Below are 21,007 nucleotides of genomic sequence, written 5' to 3'. Positions count from 1 at the left end.
TGCTTGTCAAGGCTTGCGGAAAGGCCAGTGCAGCTCCGGCTCCGGATGCCGGTCCTCCAGGCGAGAAACGATTCAGAAAGCACCGAAGTCTGTGTTTACCTGTTCTTCTTCAGAGAGTTCTGTGTAGCAATACCAGAAGAAGGCTGTTTTATGTTGTTCATCGCTTACTTTTTCTCGCTGCCCCTCTTAAAGAGGCAGGAACTTCGTCGGCTCTAAAAATGGAAAGAAGAGGATGGGGGTGCCCCTTCACCCCGTAGCCCTCGCCCTCGGCTATACATTCACTGTGCTGAGGTCTTTACAAGTATTAATGCGACACCAGCGGGTCGGGACGACGGTTACTGTCGGCGGAGCGACAGAGAGCTTTGCCCCAGGTTACGGACTGGAGATTTGGAGAGGCTGGCCGCGACCCTTCCAGTCGGGTCCACGCCTGTGACACCTCACGGTTCATCGCACGCCATGGCCACTTCAAAAGGAACGTTCCGCTCCTTCAAACACTGGACCTCCAAGTTCCAAAACTGCCCTGTTGCTTTGTTTCTTGACTTCACGTGCCATCCCTCTAACGGCATGTTCTAGAATCTGGCCAGGACTGTGGATGGATTTGTAGCGTTTGTTTTTACCCACTTTTTGAAACTGGAACCTAGTCTTTGGTCTTTTGGCATATCTTCTATCCATGTAATTTCTCCGTATCACGAATAGTGACTAACTTGAAAATTTTCAGTACTGGGAATATGATAGTTGCTGGATCATGAGTCTTGAAATGATTATTTTATTTGGAAAGTTGTCATAACATTGGAAAGGAAACTTTCTTTAAAAAATCATATTGTTACTCCACTCAAATATAACAGCAGGTCCGCAGATAAGTCCCTTTTCTTTCCGCAGCCCTAAACCTACTTCGCCCAGCTGTCTTTCCCACCAGAATTACTGGCAATTCCATCTACTCAGACCAAAACTGGGAAGAGCCATCTTCGTGCTCTCCCTCACACTCTCTACCCAATCTAACTGAAAATCCTGTTAACTCTACCTTCAAACTATGTCTAGAATCCAACACCTCAGCCTCTCCACAGCCATCCTCATCCCTCACACCTCAACCAGTCTCTGCTGTTCCACACAGCAGCCAGAGGGATCCTTGCATTTCTCTGCTCAAAACTGCACAGCAGCTCCCAGTTCAATTCAAATAAAAAGCCAAAGTCCCTGCAATAGCCTACAGAGCCCAACACCAACTGGCCTGCTTAGCCAGTTATGTACTATAATTCTCTCCCGTGGCTTTTTACATTTGGATTGTTTCCAACTTTTCACTTTTGCAAAGTTACTTGTCACTAAATCTCTGTACACATCCCTAATTATTTTTTCAGTATAAACTTCTGAAACTGGTGTCAAAAGTTGTGCTCATTGTTGAAGGCTTTCAATGCATGTTGTCAAAAGACCTACAGAAAGGTGGCACTGCACTGACACGAGCTTTTATCCACACCCTGTCAAGCACTGTCTTATTATTTTTTGTCATCTTTGCTAATCTGTTAGAACAATGTTTTTGCATTGTTTTATTTTTTTTAATTACTAGTAAAGTCAAACCTGTTCTTATGCATCACTTTTGCAAATTGCCCACTCATCTCTTTTGCCTATTTGGATTCATCTTTGCCTTACTCATTTGTAAGAACTCTATATAATAGACTATCAGCCCTTTGTTACCTATGTTACAGCCATTTTCCCAGCTTAAAGCAGGCTTTTAAGTCCGTTTATGTGCTCTTTTGACATTGCAGGAGTGCTAGCTGGGCCAGAAGTCTGGTCTCCTGTGCATATTCTGCCTTCAGAATAAATACTTAGGAGTAAGCTAGAGATTTTTGGTTCAGTTACTCCATCTGGAGGACCAGCAGGCAGAGTGTCCGTAGGCAGTCTCCTGGACTGGGATCGGGGTAGCCTAGAGGGACTGAACACCTGGAGAATATGGCCACAGAGCTGTTAATACCAGGTGGGTTCCTTACCATGGAAGTGTCAAGTCTCCATGAGAAGCAGCAGGCAAGTGCCTTCACCTCTCTTCTGCCTTCCAAATTACCTCAAGGGCACCTAATTAGCTGAACCTAATTATGAGGGAGTTAGATTTTCAACATATTCTATTCAACTAGACAGAAGGTAGCCAGAGACCAAGGAGCTGATCCCCAATCCCCAGCAAGCTCATGTGTACTGGGGCTTACCATCCTGGTTTGTTGAGTTATCTGTTCTGGTACTTGTTACAGTCAGTGAAGCTGATAGTAAGATTTAATAAATGGCGGTCAGAGTCTACCCGCATTAACCTTGGTTTTCAGTGTTTTCTTGGGCATTAATCCATTCACAAGCACAGAGCCCTTATGACCTATCACCTCTTAAAGACCCCACCTCTCAATGCTGCCACATTGGGGATTAAGTTTTAACATGGATTTTGAAGGGGACATTCAAACTATAGCAATGCCCAAATACACACCCTCAAGCCCCTTCTCTGTCCTCCAGGCCCACATATCTAACTTCCTGCTTGGCTTTTCATCTTGGTCCCCTCACAGGTACCTCTAATTCAAGCGTCCAGAACTTACCTCATGGTGTTCCTCCCACCTCCTCTCCCCGCACTCTCCCAGCACTCTCATTCTCAGGAAATGGCTCTATCATTTGCTGTGTCAGAAACCCAGAGGTCTTCCTCAAAGTTACTACATCCAGTCAATCCACAAACCCTGCAGAGTTCAACTGTGAATTATTTTGTGACTCTTCTTGCTCGCCCTCTCCTTTGGCCTGGGTTGGTTTTCTTTCCTGAACGCCTTTTCTTTTACATCTCTTTTCATGTGTGATTCATCAATCATTGCACCATTTTCTAAAATCCACTCCCAAGAGGTGAGGGTGGACTTTTCTGGAACACTGAAGACAAATTTCCCCCATCCCCTTTTTCATGTTCCTGTGACTTTTTAAGATTTCAGAAAATTTTTGTTTTGATCCAGAACTGCACTGCAAATATAACACTGAAGGGGACATGACAATCCCAGACATTGCCACAGCAAAGGTGTAAAGCTGAAGATTTTTTTTTTGTATACACCATAAGGAATCCAAGCAAAACCCAGAATATTAAACAGGGACTTGAAATGAAGGAGGCAGCAGAGGACACTTGGGAATTTCAGTTCATTTCAATAATGGGATTTAAGTACACTTGAAAATCGCAGCACTGTCTTGCCTCATTAGACAATGAAGGATGTAGGTTACTGCCTTATGTCTGGTCTTGCCTTATTTAACCCTTGTATTGTTATTTTAATTATTTTTATTTTGAACATTTCTCCCCAAGATTATGAGCTTCTTAAGGGCAGACATCCTGTTTACCTTAAAACACTCAGATATTTCTTTTTTTAATTTTTTAAACAACAGAAATTTTCTCACATTTCTGGAGGCTAGAGGTCAAAGATCAAGGTTTCAACAGCATTGGTTTCCTCTGAGGCCTTTTTCCTTGGTTTGCAGGTGGCCATGTCCTCCCTGTGCCTTCATATAGTTTTTCCCTCTGTCTTCATATGGTCTTTCTTCTGTGTGTCTGTGTCCTAATTGTTAGTTCTGGAGCCAAGAGGGAGACACAGGAAGACTTGTGTGTAGCAAAGTGCTGTTTGAGCATCTGGGTGCCGATGGGTGGAGGCTGAAAAGAGCGTCCACGCTGAGGGAGGGGGAGCCTTGGGTTTTATGGAGGGTTTTTCTGGGGAGAGTAACTGGGCCAGAACAGCTGCTATAATAAACTCTTTGCAAACAACCGGGAGGGATAAGGAAAGTAAGTTCCCTCTTGCATTCCTTTATCTCCTTAGGAGTCTGGCAAAGGCTATGTGCCTAATACACCCCTAGGAAGGGGAGAGCGTTGGGTTTTATAGGAGATTTGGACTGAAGTTTGGGGAGGGTGAATTCTTTAAGCCTAACACTAATCTCCTCTTCCTAGGAGGACATCAATCAGATTGGATAAGGGCCCATTCTAATGGTCTCATTTAACTTAATTACCTCTTCAAAGGCCTTACCTAACTCCAAATACAGTAACATTCTGACTTGTTATTAATACATATGAATTTTGAGGGAGGACACAATTTAGTCCTTAAGACACATATGTAAGATTAGGAGAATTTCTGTATTTGTTCAATCAATCAGTATTTACTTGTGGGCTCAGATCCCTGCTCCTCTGGTTTCTATGTACTCCAGAGATTCAATTTCCTCTTCATAAAGTGAAGATAATGAAACCTGTCCTTCACCCCTGGCCAGGTATTCATGAGGATCAGGTGAAACTATGGGTGTGAGAACCCTTTTAAAACTGGAAAGAGCTCTGTAAATATGTGTGGCATTTAGAAATGCACAGATAGCAATCAGAAAGTGCCAGGGTGTTGATATATCCTGAGCTTCCAGGGGTTGCACTCTCAGTGGCAAGCCCTGTACATCCCCTCCCTAAGGAAGCTGTTCCTGTTTCTCACCTGGCCTCTCCTCTTTTCAGGGCTCCTAAAGAGTGATTATCATAGAGAAAGTCTATGTTGTAACAATATTATAAGTTCTGGCCATCACCAGGTTTGGGGTTTTTTTTTCTTTTTTGGTTTTTTTTTTTTAAGTCTGAATTTATATCTAAATAGGGAGCATTTGTTCAGGTTAGTACTTTCTTAGACCAGGTACATCAGCTGGGGCATGTCTAGTTACTCAGGGAGTATTTGAAACCTTGAATCCTGATGGCCAGAGTCTGAGGGTTTCTGTACTGGGCCTCCACTTGTGTGTGGTGGGGGAGAGAGTCAGGGAGGGGTGGGGTGCAGAGGGAGAAGGGTCTAGGGAGCACAGTCAGAACCTCTAGGGGATTTCTGGTTTCATGGAGAAAGGAAACTCATTCCCAAGAAATAACAAAGAAACAGGTAAAAAACAAGTCAGTTCACAAGTGCTGATGTAAAGAAGTGTTTAGAGGGACATCAAGTTAATCACAATACCTCCTGGAAGTAGGTGGGTCACCAGCAAGGTATTGAAGGCAACCAGGGGAGAAAGGAACTGCTGGTGTGGGGCTCATAAATCCTTCAGTACAACCAAGCTCAGGTGGGAATATGTATGCTCCTGATAATCAAAGCTGGTTCTGGTGTTGGGAGCTTGGATTCTGGTTCTCATTCCGCTGACCAGCGCAGCACATACCCTGACCACATTCTCTAGGCATCTCCTTGTGTAGGAGCAGTTGAAAGTACTTTGGGGAAAACAGTTATAACTATTACCCCCAACCTTAATTATAACCTTATAGTTCCTTTATCTTTTTCAAAATGAGTTCTAAACCACAGCCACCATTTCTAATTATTAGAAACATTAAATGATTGCCAGTAAAAATCTTTATTAATCAAAAGGGGAAGCTCATCTATTAATCTTTCAAAGTACTGTTCTGTGATCTTTAGCCAGGTGTGTAATTCACTTGTTTCTTCCTTATTTTGGGACAAAGGTGTGGTCCACTTGTGGCCCCCACTCAGAACCAACAGTAGGTTTCTTCAAAACAATGGAAGAACATAGGTTCAAGACACTTCAACCCCCTTCAAATGTTCATTGGGTGGTGTCTGGAAACTGTTCAAGGCAAGTAAAAAAAGAGGCCACAGGCTCCTAGGAGTGAATAATCCTCTGTGCCTGTCACTTCCCAGTTGTCTCTGATTTGTGGCAGTCATATCTGCATTGTGTCATACCACTGATTTATTCCTAGGAACTATAAAAGGGCTGACGTTTTCAGATGGCTGGCCTGCCTAAATAAATCAGACCCATCTGAGGTCATGTCTATGGGCACAGCAAGATTATTTGCTTGCATTCTGCCATGCCTTTTTGAGTGGGTGAAAAATAATTGGAATTTCCAAAGAGAATTGGGTGTAATATATGAAATAGGCCAGATCTACTCAGCTTCTCAATCCAAAATATTCCAAGGAGAATATTCCAAGACAAAAAATCTTGATTTACCTTTCTTGGCTTTGTCAATATCTGAAACAGGCAGTTGGTTCCAGGGAATTGATCAGGCACAGCTGGCCTGAGGGATGGGAAACACCTCAGCCTGGGGCACCACCTCTCCCTTCACCTGCCCGCAAAGTCCTCAGACTTTTTCACCAGCTCAGATGCCACTCTCCTTGAAACCTCAGTGCACATCAGCACTTTGCTTTGCTTTGTATTGGAATTCATTGTGGGACAGCTGTCCCTGGTCTTAATCCTTCCTGTATTTCTCTTTTCTGCACCACCCACAGCAAAGTCTTGAGAGGACTCGAGTGAACATGTAGCAGCTGCAGGGATGTAGTAGACAGGAGCAGCCACGGAAGAAACCCAGATTTTAGTGAAGCACTGTGTGGAAATCCTCCCAGGGAGGCTGTGGGATCAAAATTAAGAAAGAGGGGTAGAAAAGAGAGTTACAAAATGAAGATTAAACCTGGTAAGTCTTGAGAAAATAAAAAAAATACAAGATATAATGGACAAGGCAGGATTTAGGGCCAAAGGCCAGTGAAATTTACAGATTCCAGTAAACCACATCCTTAAAGAGATACAGCCAAGAAATGTTAGAAACTTGGTTGCAAATTGTCCAAGTGTGAACCAAGTATAGAAAAATAGGGCCGGGCGCGGTGGCTCACGCCTGTAATCCTAGCACTCTGGGAGGCCGAGGCGGGTGGATTGCTCAAGGTCAGGAGTTCGAGACCAGCCTGAGCGAGACCCCGTCTCTACTAAAAATAGAAAGACATTATATGGACAACTAAAAATCTATATAGAAAAAATTAGCCGGGCATGGTGGTGCATGCCTGTAGTCCCAGCTACTCGGGAGGCTGAGGCAGTAGGATCGCTTAAGCCGAGGAGTCTGAGGTTGCTGTGAGCTAAGCAGACGCCACGGCACTCACTCTAGCCTGGGCAACAAAGTGAGACTCTGTCTCAACAAAAAAAAAAAAAAAAAAAAAAAAAGAAAAATAGGCATTCCAGGAAGGATGATACATTGTTTTCCTATTAAAAACGTAAAGAAGTACAATATGAAAAGTAAATAAGGGAAAGCTTGAGTTTAGGCCTACAATGAGAGATGCCATAGGACCATGGTTAGGGGCACACTCAGGAGCCTGCTGTCTTGGGTTTAAATGCCAGCTGCACCACGATGCTATGTGCCCATGGGCAAACTGTTAACCTCTCTGGGCCTGTTTCACCACCTGCCAAGTGAGAAATTAATAACAGCCACTGCATGGTGCTGTGAAAATTGGAGGAGTTGCCAGGAATGGTGCCTGGCACTTAGTGAGTACATTATATTATAACAAAGGTAACAGTCTGAAAAAGAGCAATGAAACGTTTCATGAGTTTTCTCTTTGAAACCCCTCCCTTTTTGGGAATTAAAACTTGAATTCCTTCCTGAGGCAGGTGATGAAAGGGGCAAAAAACTGTTCTTTGCTGTTTGTTGTCTACTATCTTAAAATTCTGTTGAGATGGCTCAACAGAATTGTCTGGACAAGGGTCACAAGATCATAGTCACCAGAACTACTTATTATGGTTAAGCAACAATAGCCCAAAGCCACAACGTGTGATACCAGTAAGTCATGCAGACCCACACCCAACCACCCAAAAGCCTCCCTTTAAAAAGCCCCGTTTTTCTGCTTAAAGGCAGGATGGTGGTCTTTGAAACACTAGTCTGCTGCCCTCCTTGTTTGCCAGCAAGTTTTATCCTTTTTCCTCAAACCACTTGTCCTTGTTCTTCATTCTCATTGATTCAGCCTTGGAGACAAGTACCAAGCTTTCGGTAACAGTATTATATTAAATTTGAAAGATGTAGTTGGTTATTCATTTGGAAAAATAAGGGAACTTAAGAGATAATTCAATCAAATCCTCTGTGATTCCACATATGAGAAAACACTGTCCTTATATGACTTTTATTAGTCATTTTAAACTCATTTTATTGTCTACCAGTTTCTTTGGGTCATTCTTAAATAGCTTTCATATATTTAAATCTTATTTTCCAGTAAGATTCTTGAATGCAGAAATTTGTGTATTAACCTTTGTGTCCCTAATAGTGTCATGGTAGGTTTTTTTAAAATACAGATTTTTGTGGCCGGGCATGGTGGCTCATGCCTGTAATCCTAGCACTCTGGGAGGCCGAGGTGGGCAGATCATTTGAGCTCAGGAGTTCGAGACCAGCCTGAGCAAGAGCGAGACCCCATCTCTACTAAAAAAAAATAGAAAGCAATTAGCTGGACAACTAAAAATATATAGAAAAAAATTAGCCAGGCATGGTGGCGCATGCCTGTAGTCCCAGCTACTCGGGAGGCTGAGGCAGAAGGATCGCTTAAGTCCAGGAGTTTGAAGTTGCTGTGAGCTAGGCTGAAGCCACAGCACTCTAGCCTGGGCAACAGAGAGAGACTCTGTCTCAAAAAAAAAAAAAAAAAAAATATATATATATATATATATATATATTTTCAAATTTATCTCAATGTAGTAACCATTGACACATTAACAATGATTAGTAGGTTTTGGGGGGTTTTTTTGTTTTTTTTTTTTTTTGAGACAGGGTCTTTCTCTTTCGCCCAGGCTGCAGTGTAGTGCACAACCATAGCTCACTGCAGCCTTGAACTCCTAAGCTCAAGCCGTCCTCCCACCTCACCTCCCAAGTAGCTGGGACTACAGGGGCACACCACCACACCAGGTTAATTTTTCTATTTTTTGTAAAGACACGGTCTTGCTATGTCGCCCAGGCTGGTCTCAAACTTGTGGCCTCAAGCAATCCTCCTGCTTTGGCTTCCCAAAGTGCTGGGATTACAGGTGTGATCCACCACACCCGGCCACTTTTTTTTTCTTTTTCTTTTTTTTTTTAATGCCACTTTGAAAGACCCAGATGGTCCTGGCAGAGGAGTCTTGATAAGCCTATTGTAGAAACAGATACATCAGCACCCTCACAACACTACGCAGGCCCTGGAGGGAGGCCTTGCAAGGACCAGAGCTCAGAACTTGGACCCGAGGGCCTGGCTGCTGGAAGACTTGGAGAAGCCTTGAAGAAGCCTTGTCCAGGAGGTGACATTTATCCTTGCCTTTCGCCAAAGGTTAAGGGAACAGCCCGACAGGAGGAAAGCAGGGAAGAGCACAGCGCTTCACCAAACCATCTGTTTGTGAGCAAATTCAGGTAATAACTGATTTTCTGCTGGTGAGCACGGGGTAGGGTGGGGAAGAGACGAGTAAAAGGAAAAACCAAGTCCTGACTCTGAAGCAGTAGACAGACTTGGTCTATGTAGGACAGACAGTGAGCTTTGATGGAAGGCAAGAGTTTTCTTTTGGGTGTACAGAACTGGAGGGAGGAAGAGGAGGCAGGAGGGAAGCTGGGGATGGAGGCTGTAGAGGAGTGGCATGGGAAACGATTCTCTGTCCTCCCTGTGGGTTGCCTTTCCTCACTGAGGGATCAAGAATCACTTGTAGAGACTGAGTGACTGCAGAAAGGCAAGACTGGAGTTCTTTCAGCAGTAGGATAGGGCTAACTCTGTCCCTTTAGCTCTGACCAAGAGGTAGCAGTGGGACAGCCTGCATCCCCAAGGTTTGGCCTGCCCAGGTTCCAGGAAGCCCCAAGGGTCAAGTGGACACGGCAGAAACAGTTTGCACCACCTTGCCAAGCCAATGCCTGTCTTACAAGGTACTCACCAGTTGAGGAAACCCTGCCCAGGGCTGCAGGGTGTGTAACCAGCAAGGAAAACTGAGGGGAGAAGGCTGAGCCAGATGTCCCCATTTCTCCCAGCCTGGACTCACCAGTAAGATTTAGGACCTTCAGAGTAAAAGTTCAGAGCATGTGACCAGTAGGAGTTCCAGATAAAATACAGGACACCTAGTTAAATTTGAACTTCAAATAAACAACAAATAATTGTTATTGTATGGGACATACATATACTAAAATTACTGTTTATCTGAAACTCAAATTGAACTGATCTTTGTTTTGCTAAATCTGGCAACTCTAGTGACAGGACAATATGCTAAGTTGGACCTCTACATTATTGAAGATGGTATTAAAGGAGTAGGGCCTTGTCAACCTCACCAGAGGTGGCAACTTCCACAAACTGTGCCACGTCCCCCAGGCTCTAGAGTTTAGTCACTAATTCCCAGTGACAGTCCTCTCTCCAAACACTGAGTCCCTCTATCCTCTAGAAGCTGTGAGACAAAATGAGAAAATAAATACTCTGTACATGCTGGTGTGATTTGCAAGCCAAAGCAACAGGCAACAGCTCAGAGATTTCAAACAGCCACAACTCATAGGTAGAATAGGGCAGGCAGCAGTGGGGAGGATGGGGCAGGGCAAGGGATCAGAGTGTGTTGCCTGTATTTTGTCTCATAAAACATTTATGTGTCTGTGAGTGACTGTGTATGCACTGGCTAATGATATTTCTTACTGTAGTCACAGCCTAGAATGTTTGAAAGCCACTGATACAACGATGAGACTTGCAGGGTATTATTTGTGAAAACTATGTTTGGTCCACAGCCAGGATGAGTTAGTCTCACACCACACGTGAGGGTAGGCTTTGCTTTTTTCTGGAAAGATCACCCCTCTGGAACCACCTTACCTTTTCATGGAGTCTACAATCCCTGCATATAGACAGCAAAGCTTCATTTAATTTGGATTCCCAGTTTTGTTTCATTTTGCTATAATCATTTCTAAAAGCATACACTGGAATCTAATGTTGCATCCAATCTCAGGCAATAAGCATTTAAGGTACCTATGAATCAATATGGAATGAGTCCTTAGATATGTATTATTAAGAGAAAAAAACAAGACACAGAACAGAGTATATAGTTGCTGTAATTTGCATAAGGAAAAATTAAAATGTATGTGCATATATATGTGTGTATACATATATATATATATATATTTGCTTATTTTTGTAAAAAGATGCAGAAAAGGAAAAACCAGAAACTAATGAAAATGGTTACCTATCCATATAGGTAGATTGTAACAGGATAGAGGAGATATGCATGGAAGTGAGACTTCCCTAATTAAACTTTTTATACAATGTTGATCTTGAATCATATATTTTATATATTCAGAAATTAAAGTAAATTATAAAGGAAAATGCCACAAATTTGGATCTTAAAAGAAACAAATGACCTTACTCTATTTAATATTGATTATTGAACCAACAATGAATGAAAAAGTTATTTTGGGTAACTTGAACATACTACTCTGACTATACATACATTATTATTATTGGGAACCATGAATTTTTTAGTATAACAGAAAAAAATAGTTTAAGATAAACGCTGTTATGTTAAATTTCAATAACATGAATTCATGGTATCTCATTTAATATATATATATATTTTTTTCATTACCTATATATAAAATCTAATATGTGTGTGTGTGTGTATGTCTGTGTGTATGTGTGTATATATATGAAATATCCAGTTGTGTTCCTGAAAGAGCCTACAAGCAATGACACCCTAGTGGTAATAAGCATAACTAACCCTCCTGTCTTGTATCCCCCACTGCAATAACTAACACAGGCAGGAATAATCAATGGATACTAAAACCATTACATGAAAAGTAACTGGGCAATAGGTCATTCCTACAGGAGCAAAGTACAGCTCACAAATCATTTAGTAATTTCCAAGGGAAAAAAAAGTCCTTTTTGTGCTGGATCCAATTTATACCCAGCCCCACACATCCATTTGGCTCTGCCTGCTCTCAGGGCCTACTTGCCCTCATCTTGGGTAAAGCAGCCACAGCAATGGCCATGAAGCTCCAGTTTTCCCTTCATCACCTTATCTCCTGTAATGACAGGCATTGCTGTCTTTGGCAAGGCTGTCATTGCACCTGCCAGGGCGGAAGCTGCAGCAACTCCAGTGCCCAGGTCTAACAAAATAGGACCCATGGGTACCCTGGCTTTCCCAGTGGCTGCCTAGAAGCACCTAGTAACACAATCCTGAAGTACAGATACATTAACACCCTGTGAGCTTTGTTCCGTAGAAGACTCATCCAAGATGCAGTGGTGCTACACACACCTCTGAAGATGTCTCACATGACCAGGCTACCAGCCATGCTGTTTATGAAGCCATGGCCAGCTCAGCAGTGGATCATCTTGTATTTTCCCCTTCCCTTTCTGCCTCAATTATTTTTCCCCCTCTTTCTTTCTTAGGATTGCATCCCCCATAAAACATCAGCATGTAAACTTTGCCTCAATGTTTCTAGCAAAGGCACTTTTCCTTGAAGATATGACAGTTACTTTCTCAATCAAGTCAACCCCCTAAGCATCACTAGTAGTGCAAAAACCCAATATATGGACCTCCTCATAGGGGTATCTACAAAGTCTTGCAAAAATAAAAAAATGTTTAACCCAAATTTAATCAGGCCTCCAGACTTAACTTCCATTTTAAAGGAAATATGGACTTAAAAGTAAAAGTTACAGAACACCATCAGGAAACAATCAGACAAACCAAGAATGTGTGATGTTCTGTAAGTCAGCGTGTCCAGACGTCAAGTCAATGTCATAAATTAAAACCAAACAGAAGTTAAGGTGGGGGAGTTTTTCCAGATTAACCTCCAGATGGAATCCATGGACCCTGATTGGATCACAGGGTTTCAAGGAGTGGTACTGCATAACAACCTGTAGGGGGTAGACATACATAATGAGTGCAATGCGCACCGTCTGGGGAATGGACACGCTTGAAGCTCTGACTGGGAGCGGGGGGCCAAGGGCAACATACATAACCTAAACTTTTGTACCCCCATAATATGCTGAAATGAAAAAAGAAAAAAACAACAACAACCTGTAGGGGAAAATTTAAATATGACTTGGATATCATTAATAGTTGTGATTGTAGAATGATCGTTAAGTTTCATATGTGTGATAGTGGTATTGTTACATAGGAGATTCCTTTATCCTTAGGAGATTCATGTTGAAGTATTTAGGGATCATGATGTCACACTGACAACTTATTTTCAAAAACGGAGTGTGTCATGTGTCTGTGGGGAGAAAGAGAGGAGAGAAAGCCAATATGGTAAAACATTAACCACCATTGAATCTAGACAGGGCATTTGTGGTTCTATTCTTTTGACATTTTTAAGTGTTTGAAAATTTCAGTAAAAAGTAGGGAGATAAATACCAAGAAAGTCTAGGTAAAATTTAGGATGTATATGTATTTGAAGAAATGTTTTAAACTACATTTTATTTTCCTCAACCACTTTCAAGTACACAGCCAATACTTTATCACGGACTAATTCATCTGCCTAAATGCTGTGCTTTCAAAAGCTTTTCACCTCTTGCATGCCTCTAGCAGTTCCCCAGGTAGAACTAATTTGATGTCATTTCTGCACACCCAAATTCTTTTTGGCAGGATAATCAGCAAGTAGTACAGAGAGCTGCTTCCTTTAAAAAGCTGCACTCTGTTCGTGAACTGTGAGTGCCAGGCACCAAGCACTATGGAGAAATTATCCTCTAGGGGTAAGTCTTGACTGATCTGGTAGAAGCATCAGTTATCTTTTCTTTTTGTCTTTTTTAAGACAGGGTCTCTGTCGCCCTGGCTAGAGTACAGTGACATCATCATAGCTCACTACAATCTCAAACTCCTGGGCTCAATCAGTCTTCCTGCCTCTGCCTTCTGAGTAGCTGGGAATGCAGGTGTGCACCACCACAACAGGCTAAGTTTTCTATTTTTTGTAAAGATGGGGTCTTGCTCTTGCTCGAGCTGTTCTTGAACTCCTGACCTCAAGCAACCCTCTGAGTTTGGCCTCCCAGAGTGCTAGGATTACATATATGAGCCACTGTACCCCGCCATCAGTTATCTTTTCCATGCATTGCAAATATTGTATATGATCCAAATTGAAGGGTATCATTCTCTACAGCTGTATTAGCAACAGATGGACACAGATGAACTAGTTAATGTGCCAAAATACACAGTTATTTCAGGCTTTTATTATTAGCACCACCTCGTGAGTGAGAAAACTCTTGCCCAGTTTGTTTTGTTAACGCAACAGTTTTGTTTTGACACACTTTCCATTATCATTCCTCCCACTCCAACCTGCCTTTCATCCCCAAGATGTCTCCAGACAGAGGTGCTCCCAGTCTGCTCTTCCCATTCTGGCTCGCACGGGGTCAGCTGACCTCCAGTCCCTGCACCTGTGACAGAGTCCCAGGAAAGCGTGCCCTCTTATGTCATATTTGTGCTAACTAAGCTGCTTAGGAGTCCCCCATAGGTCGGGTCCTCTCTGCTTCATCCAGAGAGGGGCCCCTCCTGTACACACAGAATGCTCGTAGTCCACAAATCTTCACTCTTCCCTGCCCCAGCTCATCACATGGAGCTCACTTGCTTTCCCACCCCACCCCCAATAACACTTCCACATGTGTATTGAACCATTCTCAATCTCAGGAGAAAATGAGAATCCCAAGGTTGAAAAATCCTGTCTTGCTTCAAGTTACTGGTTGTCCTCAGGAAATGTCTTCACAATGGATGTGCTAGACCTTTACACTCCACCACTACCACCAAAGTTCCCCCTCACCCTGAAGATAGTCCTCTGAAGTACTCAGTGGGGTGGGGTGGCAGGTGGGGCTAGCCGTCCTAGTTTTCAGCACTCCCCTTCTGACACAAGAAGAGCATTTGGCCGATCTCATGGCTTGCAGTATCCTATTTCTGAAGCCCAGTTCTGAACTATGGTATGTGACTCGAGCAGAGCGTGCCTCCTCCTGCTCCTTAGGGAATTTTCTGCTGACTGGACGACAGACTGGATGGTGGGATCTGGGGCAGCTGTCTAAGACCACCGTAAGGAAGCTGCCCAAGAGGGGAGTGTATAACAAGACAATGGGAGCCTGGGTCCCTAATGATTGCAGAGCCATCGTGGTGGCCTGGGGCCTCTGTTTTCAGACTTTCATCTTGTCTAAGCCGTGAGTCTTGCTTAAAGCAGCCCATCATCATTCTGATTGATGTAGAGTGGGTGGGTGGGGGTGGAAGGCAACCCTTCAGCTGTCAAAGGTAAAGTAGGAGCACTAGTGAAAGGAGCAAGAACAGATTTTATTTAATAGGGAGGAGCTCCAGCATGAACTGAACTAGGGTTGGTCAAGGACAGTAGGTGATCTGGGTTTGCTAACTGGCACTTACGGAAGTGCTCTGCCCTCCTACAGAAACTGGGAGACAGAGTTCCTATCTTCCGATGTTGGCTGGAGCAAACAGTTAAGCCTTTTGGCAGCGTTGAGCTCTTCCAGGCAAGAACTTAAGGGGACTGAGAATTCATCCTAGGAACGTGCCTTGAGCTGTTAGAAACTATGCTACTATGTAAGTCTCTTAACGCTGGGGTCTGGATGGGTCATTCTGCGCTGAGCATGCTCTTCAGCAGTTCGCACAGCCCTCCCCAACTCCCACATCTGGGACCTTCGTGGGGAGACCCAGGACAGCTCAGCTCTTAGGATGGCAGAAGAGCAAATCGAGTCCAGGGCTTCCTGGCTTGCAGCCCCCACACATTCTGGGTCTCTCTTTTGTCCGCGGGAGACCCGGCAGTTCAGAGGAATCACTGAGACACAAGCCTGAACGCCTAATGGGCAGGGCTGAACCTGACCACCTTGGGGTTCTGGCCAGGTACCCGGCTGGGCCAGCGCACCTCCTCCCCAGCAACTCCTTTCCATTCCCCCATCCGACCCTGTACCTGGTCCCCAGAGCACTTTCCCCCTCTCTTTCACACCTCCTTGACCTCAATTACCACTTGCACTTGCTGGTGCCTTCGAAGTTGGCCTTTCTCCAGCAGTGTCTCTGCCTGTAACTTTCTTCCTCCTCTTCTGCTGGGCTAACACTACCTCTTTGTCCTTCCGAGGTTCCCCAGACCAGGTCAGGCTGAGCTCCCTGCTGTTCCCCTCTCCTGGCTTCCCATCCCTCTCCCCCACCCCCCACCTCAGGACATTGTAATGACCCTTCTAATGGTGTGCTGGAAGGAAGCAGCATAAGGGAACCTCTCACTTTTGCCTCATTCCCAGCACGAAGGAGGGGCTTCAGTAAATATTAGTTGGACAAGCAAAAGTGGAAACCTCAGTGAATGGTGGAAAAGAGATGGGGGCAGGGGTGGGATAAAAGTGGGGCCTGAGCTGTTTACTATTTCATGAAGTTTGTCTGCGGAAGAATGCAGAGAAATGGAGCAGTTTGATGCTACAGCAGAATGAAGGGAGGCTGACTCAACACTGGGGTAAAGCCCACCATGTTTGAAAGCGGAAACTAAGGAGCCAGTAGAAAGGAGAAAATTGGAGAAGAGGGTGAGAGTGGTAGAGTTGAAGAAGGGGACCTAGCTTAGAAAAGCCAGGAAGGAAGGAAAGTATGCCCAAAGAGACAAAGGAGGCAGGCATCCACAGGTTTTAACAGTGTACCTATCCCTGTACCTATTTGCCAATAACTGTTTACAAGTGAGAGGAAAAAAATTGTGGTTGCTTGTTTCAGATGACCTCAGTCTTGTTAGTGAAAATACGAGGTTAGGGCTTCTGAAAAATGGGCATTGGGCGTCAGGGGCCTATGAAGAAATATTCTCATTTGTTGGTGTATTAGTTAGGATCCACTAAATACTGCAATAAGTAGACCCCAGATGCAGAAGCTCTACAGTGTGGTCTCTACCCTAAAGAAATCTAAGTCTTGCTCACTTGACAGTCCAGGATGAGTGTTCCGGTCAGTGGGTGGTTCCCTTCTTTTTGATCATTCAGGCACTGCTATGGTTTGAATGTTTGTCCCCTCCAAAATTCATGTTGAGACTTAGTGCCCAATATGGCAGTATTGAGAGGTGGGGCCTTTAAGAGATGACTGGGATTAATCTCAATGGGACCGGTGGCTTTATAAGAGGAAAAGAGACCTGAGGCAACATGCTTAGTCTTCTCACCATGTGATATTCCATATTGCCTTGAGAGTCTGCAGAGAGTCCGCACCAGCAAGAAGGCCCTCACCAGATGCAGCCCCTTGACCTTAGACTTCTCATCCTCCAGAACTATAGGAAATAAATTCCTTTACTTTATAAATTACCCAGTTTCAGGTGTTCTGTTATAAGCAATGGAAAACACTCTAAGGCATCCAGGTCCACCATCCCGTAAGGTCTTGAGAAAGGTGAAAGAACATGGGGAAGCATGCAAAGGAGGTTCTCATAGATCTCTGGCATGGAAGTAATGCATGGTTCTACTCACAGTCCTTTGGAGAGATCTTGTCACACACCCTCCCCCACCTGCAAAGAGGGCTGGAAAATGTAGCCTAGCTATGTGCCCACAGAAGGGGAGTGCAGACTTTGGCAGATAGCTAGTGGTCTTTACTACTGTGGTAGACAGAATAAATGGCTCCCCAAAGATGTGTGGTGAATCCATTCCTTGTCTTTTCTAGCTTCTAGAGGCTACCCACATCCCTTGCCTCATGCCCGCCTCCTCCATCTTTAAAGCCAGCAATGGCCGACCAAGTTTTTTTCATGTTGCATAACCCTGACACTGACACAAGAACACAACTCCTTCTCGACTCCTTGATTTTAGCTTAATGAGACCCATTTCAGACTTTGGTGTCCAGAGCTCTAAGGTAATAAATTTATATTGTTTCAAGCCACCAAACTGTGATAATTTGTTATAGTAACAATAAGAAACTAATGCAGCCACTTGGTAATTCCTTTTTCAAAAAATTAGCTATTGGTGAAATGAAACATTACTTTAATTCTAAGACGATGTTTTCATTTTCTACCTTGTGCACAAGCTCACTGACAACCTCATGAGCTCTCAGTTACCAATCAGGGCTAGGAGACTTTAATGTGGAGAACTTCTAAAATAGCAGTTCTCAAAATGTCCCTCCAGGCCAACAAAATCTGCATCACCTAGGAACTTGTAGAAATGCAAATTCTCAGCTACCCAGACCCACTGAATCAGAAATTCTGGGGCCCAGCATTCTGTGTTTTAACAAGTTCTCCCAGTGATTCTGACACTTGCTCAAGTTCTGAGAGCTGGTCCAACAGGGAGGGGGTGGCCTCTCAGTTCAGGCTCTGGTGAGGCTGGGGACAGGAATAGGGGAGTGGTGGTTGTGACTGGCATTCAGCAGAGCTCCAGCACAGGCACTGTTCATGAGGCTGCATTTTCCATGTTCTGGTCAGCAGTCTCACAGTTCATCCCTTGCTATGAACTGAATGTTTGTGTTGCCCCAAAATTTGTATGTTGAAATCTGTTTCCCAATGTGATGGTATTAAGAGGTGGGGCCTTTGAAAGGTAATGAGGTCATGATGGTGGAGCCCTGATGAATAGGATGACTGCCCTTGTAAGAAGAAGACAGAGAGCTAACACACTCCTTTTTTGCCACATAAGGATAAAATGAGAAGTTAGCCATATGAAACCTAGACGAAGACCCTCACCATAACCTGACCTTGCTGGCACCATGATCTCAGACCTCTAACCTCCAGAATTTTGAGAAATAAATTTCTGTTGTTGATAAACCACCCAATCTATGGTATTTTGTTATAGCAGCCTGAGCTAAGACACTCCATGTTATGGACTGAATGTTTTGTCCACCCAAAAGTTTTATGTTGAAATCCTAACTCCATTGTGATGATATTAGAAAGTGAGCCTTTAGGAGGTAATTAGGTCATGAGGTCCTCATGAATGGGATTAGTGGCTGTCTTAGTCCGGTTTGTGCTGCTATAACAATACCTCAGGCTGGGTAATTTATAAAGAATAGAAATTTATCCTTTCACAGTTCTGGAGGCTGAGAAGTCCAATATCAAAGCACCAGCATCTGGTGTGGACCCTCTTATTGCATTCTCACATGGCAGAAGGTGGAAGGGCAAGAGAGATAAACTATGTGTCCTCACATGGCAGTACAGAGAACCCACTCTTGCTAGCCCTTTTTATAGTGACATTAATCCATTAATGAAGGCAGAGCCCTCATGACCTAAACACCTCCCATTAGGCTCTACCTCCCAACACTGTTGCCTTGGGGATCAAGTTTCTAACACATGAATTTGGGGAAACACATTCAGATCATAGCAGTAGCCTTATGAGAAGAGGCATGAGAGTCTGCTCTCAGTATCTGCTCTCCACCACGTGGAATATGATGAAAAGATGGCCATCTGCAAACTAGGAAGTGGGTGGGCCCTCATCAGACACCAGATCTTTCTGCACCTTGATCTTAGACTTCCTAGCCTTCAGAACTGTGAGAAATAAATGTGTGTTGTTTAAGCCACAGCCACCTAGGCTATTGTAATTTGTTGCTGCAGCCCAACTAAGATACCCTAAGATATTTAAAAACTCATCAGTGCCTGCTTTCTGCATCTGGACACTGATCTTCTGGTGGGATTATCAGTTATTTGTAGAGTGTCCCTGTGACAATTAATTTTAGATATCAACTTGACTGGATTGAGGGATGCCTAGATGGCTGGTGACGCATTGTTCTGGGTATGACTGTGAGGGTGTTTTTGGAGGAGACTGGCATGTGGGTCAGTGGACTGAGTAGAGAAGATTTGCCTTCAATGTGCGTGGGTACCATCCAATTAGCTGGGGGCCCAGATAGAACAAAAAGACAGAAGAAGGGTGAATTCTCTCTCTTCCAGAACCATCATGCCCCTATCCTCATGCCCTTGGACACCAGAACTCCAGGTTCTTTGACCTTTGGACTCTGAGACTTACACCAGCAGTCCCCTGGGGCTCTCAAACCTCCACCCTTGAACTTAGTTTACACCATACACTTCCTCAGTTCTCAGGCTTTCCAATTGGACTAAGCCATGCTATCAGCTTCTCTGGTTCTCCAGCTGGCAGATGGCCTATCCTGAGGCTTCCCAGCACACATAATCATATGATCCAGTTCCCATAAATCTCCTCTCATCTATCTATTTAGCATCCATCTATTTACTATTGGTTCTGTCTCTCTGGAGAACCCTGACTAATACAGTCATTAATATTTATAGCTGCATCATGGAGGACATTTATCCTAAACCCCATCAAACATAGGTGAGACCTAAAACACAAATGACATCTCTAGCACCTCCTAACAGTGCATTTCTTCACGGAGAATGGGATTTGCCCTGTTTTCTTGGTGGCAGCGTGGTGGCCAGAACTTCTGCTCTGCAGGCAGACTGCCATGGGTCTGAGTCTGACTCTGACATTTAGTAACTATGACTTTGGAGAAGGTCTTAACAATTTTCCCCCTCTGTAAAATGTGGATAATAAAGTTTCTAACCAAGGCAATTGTTATAGCATATAAATAACATAAGCAAAACATAGGACATGAAAACCATCTGAAATGTGAACACTTATTAGTATTTGAAGACATAAATGTTTTCAACTATAAGTTTCACGTACAGTTTTCCTCAGCAAGTTTCAATTGAGCAGACAATAATTTATCAGTGACAGTTTCATTATCAAATTGATGTTCTCACCCACATTTCAAGTGCAGTATGAAACCACATTTGAAACTCTGGAATAAGAAAAATCAAGGTTTGGCTCTTGCAGCCTGTCTTAGTTTCCTAGAGCTGCCATAACAAAGTACAGTCACGTGTCACCACATAGTAATGTTTAGGTCAATGACAGGCCGCATATACAACAATGGTCCCATAATATAATAATACCATATTTTTAATGTACCTTTTCTATGTTTAGATATGTTTAGACACACAAACATTCACCATTGTGTTACAATTGCCTATGGTATTCAGTACAGTAAAATGCTGTACAGATTTGTAGCCCAGGAGAAGTAGGCCATATAGCCTAGGTGTGCAGTAGGCTATACCTCCTAGGTTTGTGTAAGTACACTCTATGATGGTCACACAATGACAAAATTGCCTAATGATGCATTTCTCAGAACATATCCCTATCGTTAAGTGATTCATGACTGTACTACAAACTGAGTAGCTTAAACCACAGAAATTTATTCTCTTACAGACCTGGAGGATAGAAGTATGAAATCAAGTTGTCAGCAGGGCCAACTCCCTCTGAAGGCTCTAGGGAAGAATCCTTTCTTGCCTCTTCCAGCTTCTGGTGGCTCCTAGCAATCTCTGGCATTCTCTTCCTTGTAGCAACACAACTCCAATCTCTACCTCAGTCTCCACATGGTGTTCTCCTCTGTATGTCTCTAAATCTCT

This window comes from Eulemur rufifrons, chromosome 7 (genome assembly GCF_041146395.1).
Source record: "Eulemur rufifrons isolate Redbay chromosome 7, OSU_ERuf_1, whole genome shotgun sequence".
In the NCBI taxonomy this organism is placed as follows: domain Eukaryota; kingdom Metazoa; phylum Chordata; class Mammalia; order Primates; family Lemuridae; genus Eulemur; species Eulemur rufifrons.
The sequence above is the reverse complement of the archived record's forward strand: the minus strand, read 5'-3'. Positions refer to the sequence as shown.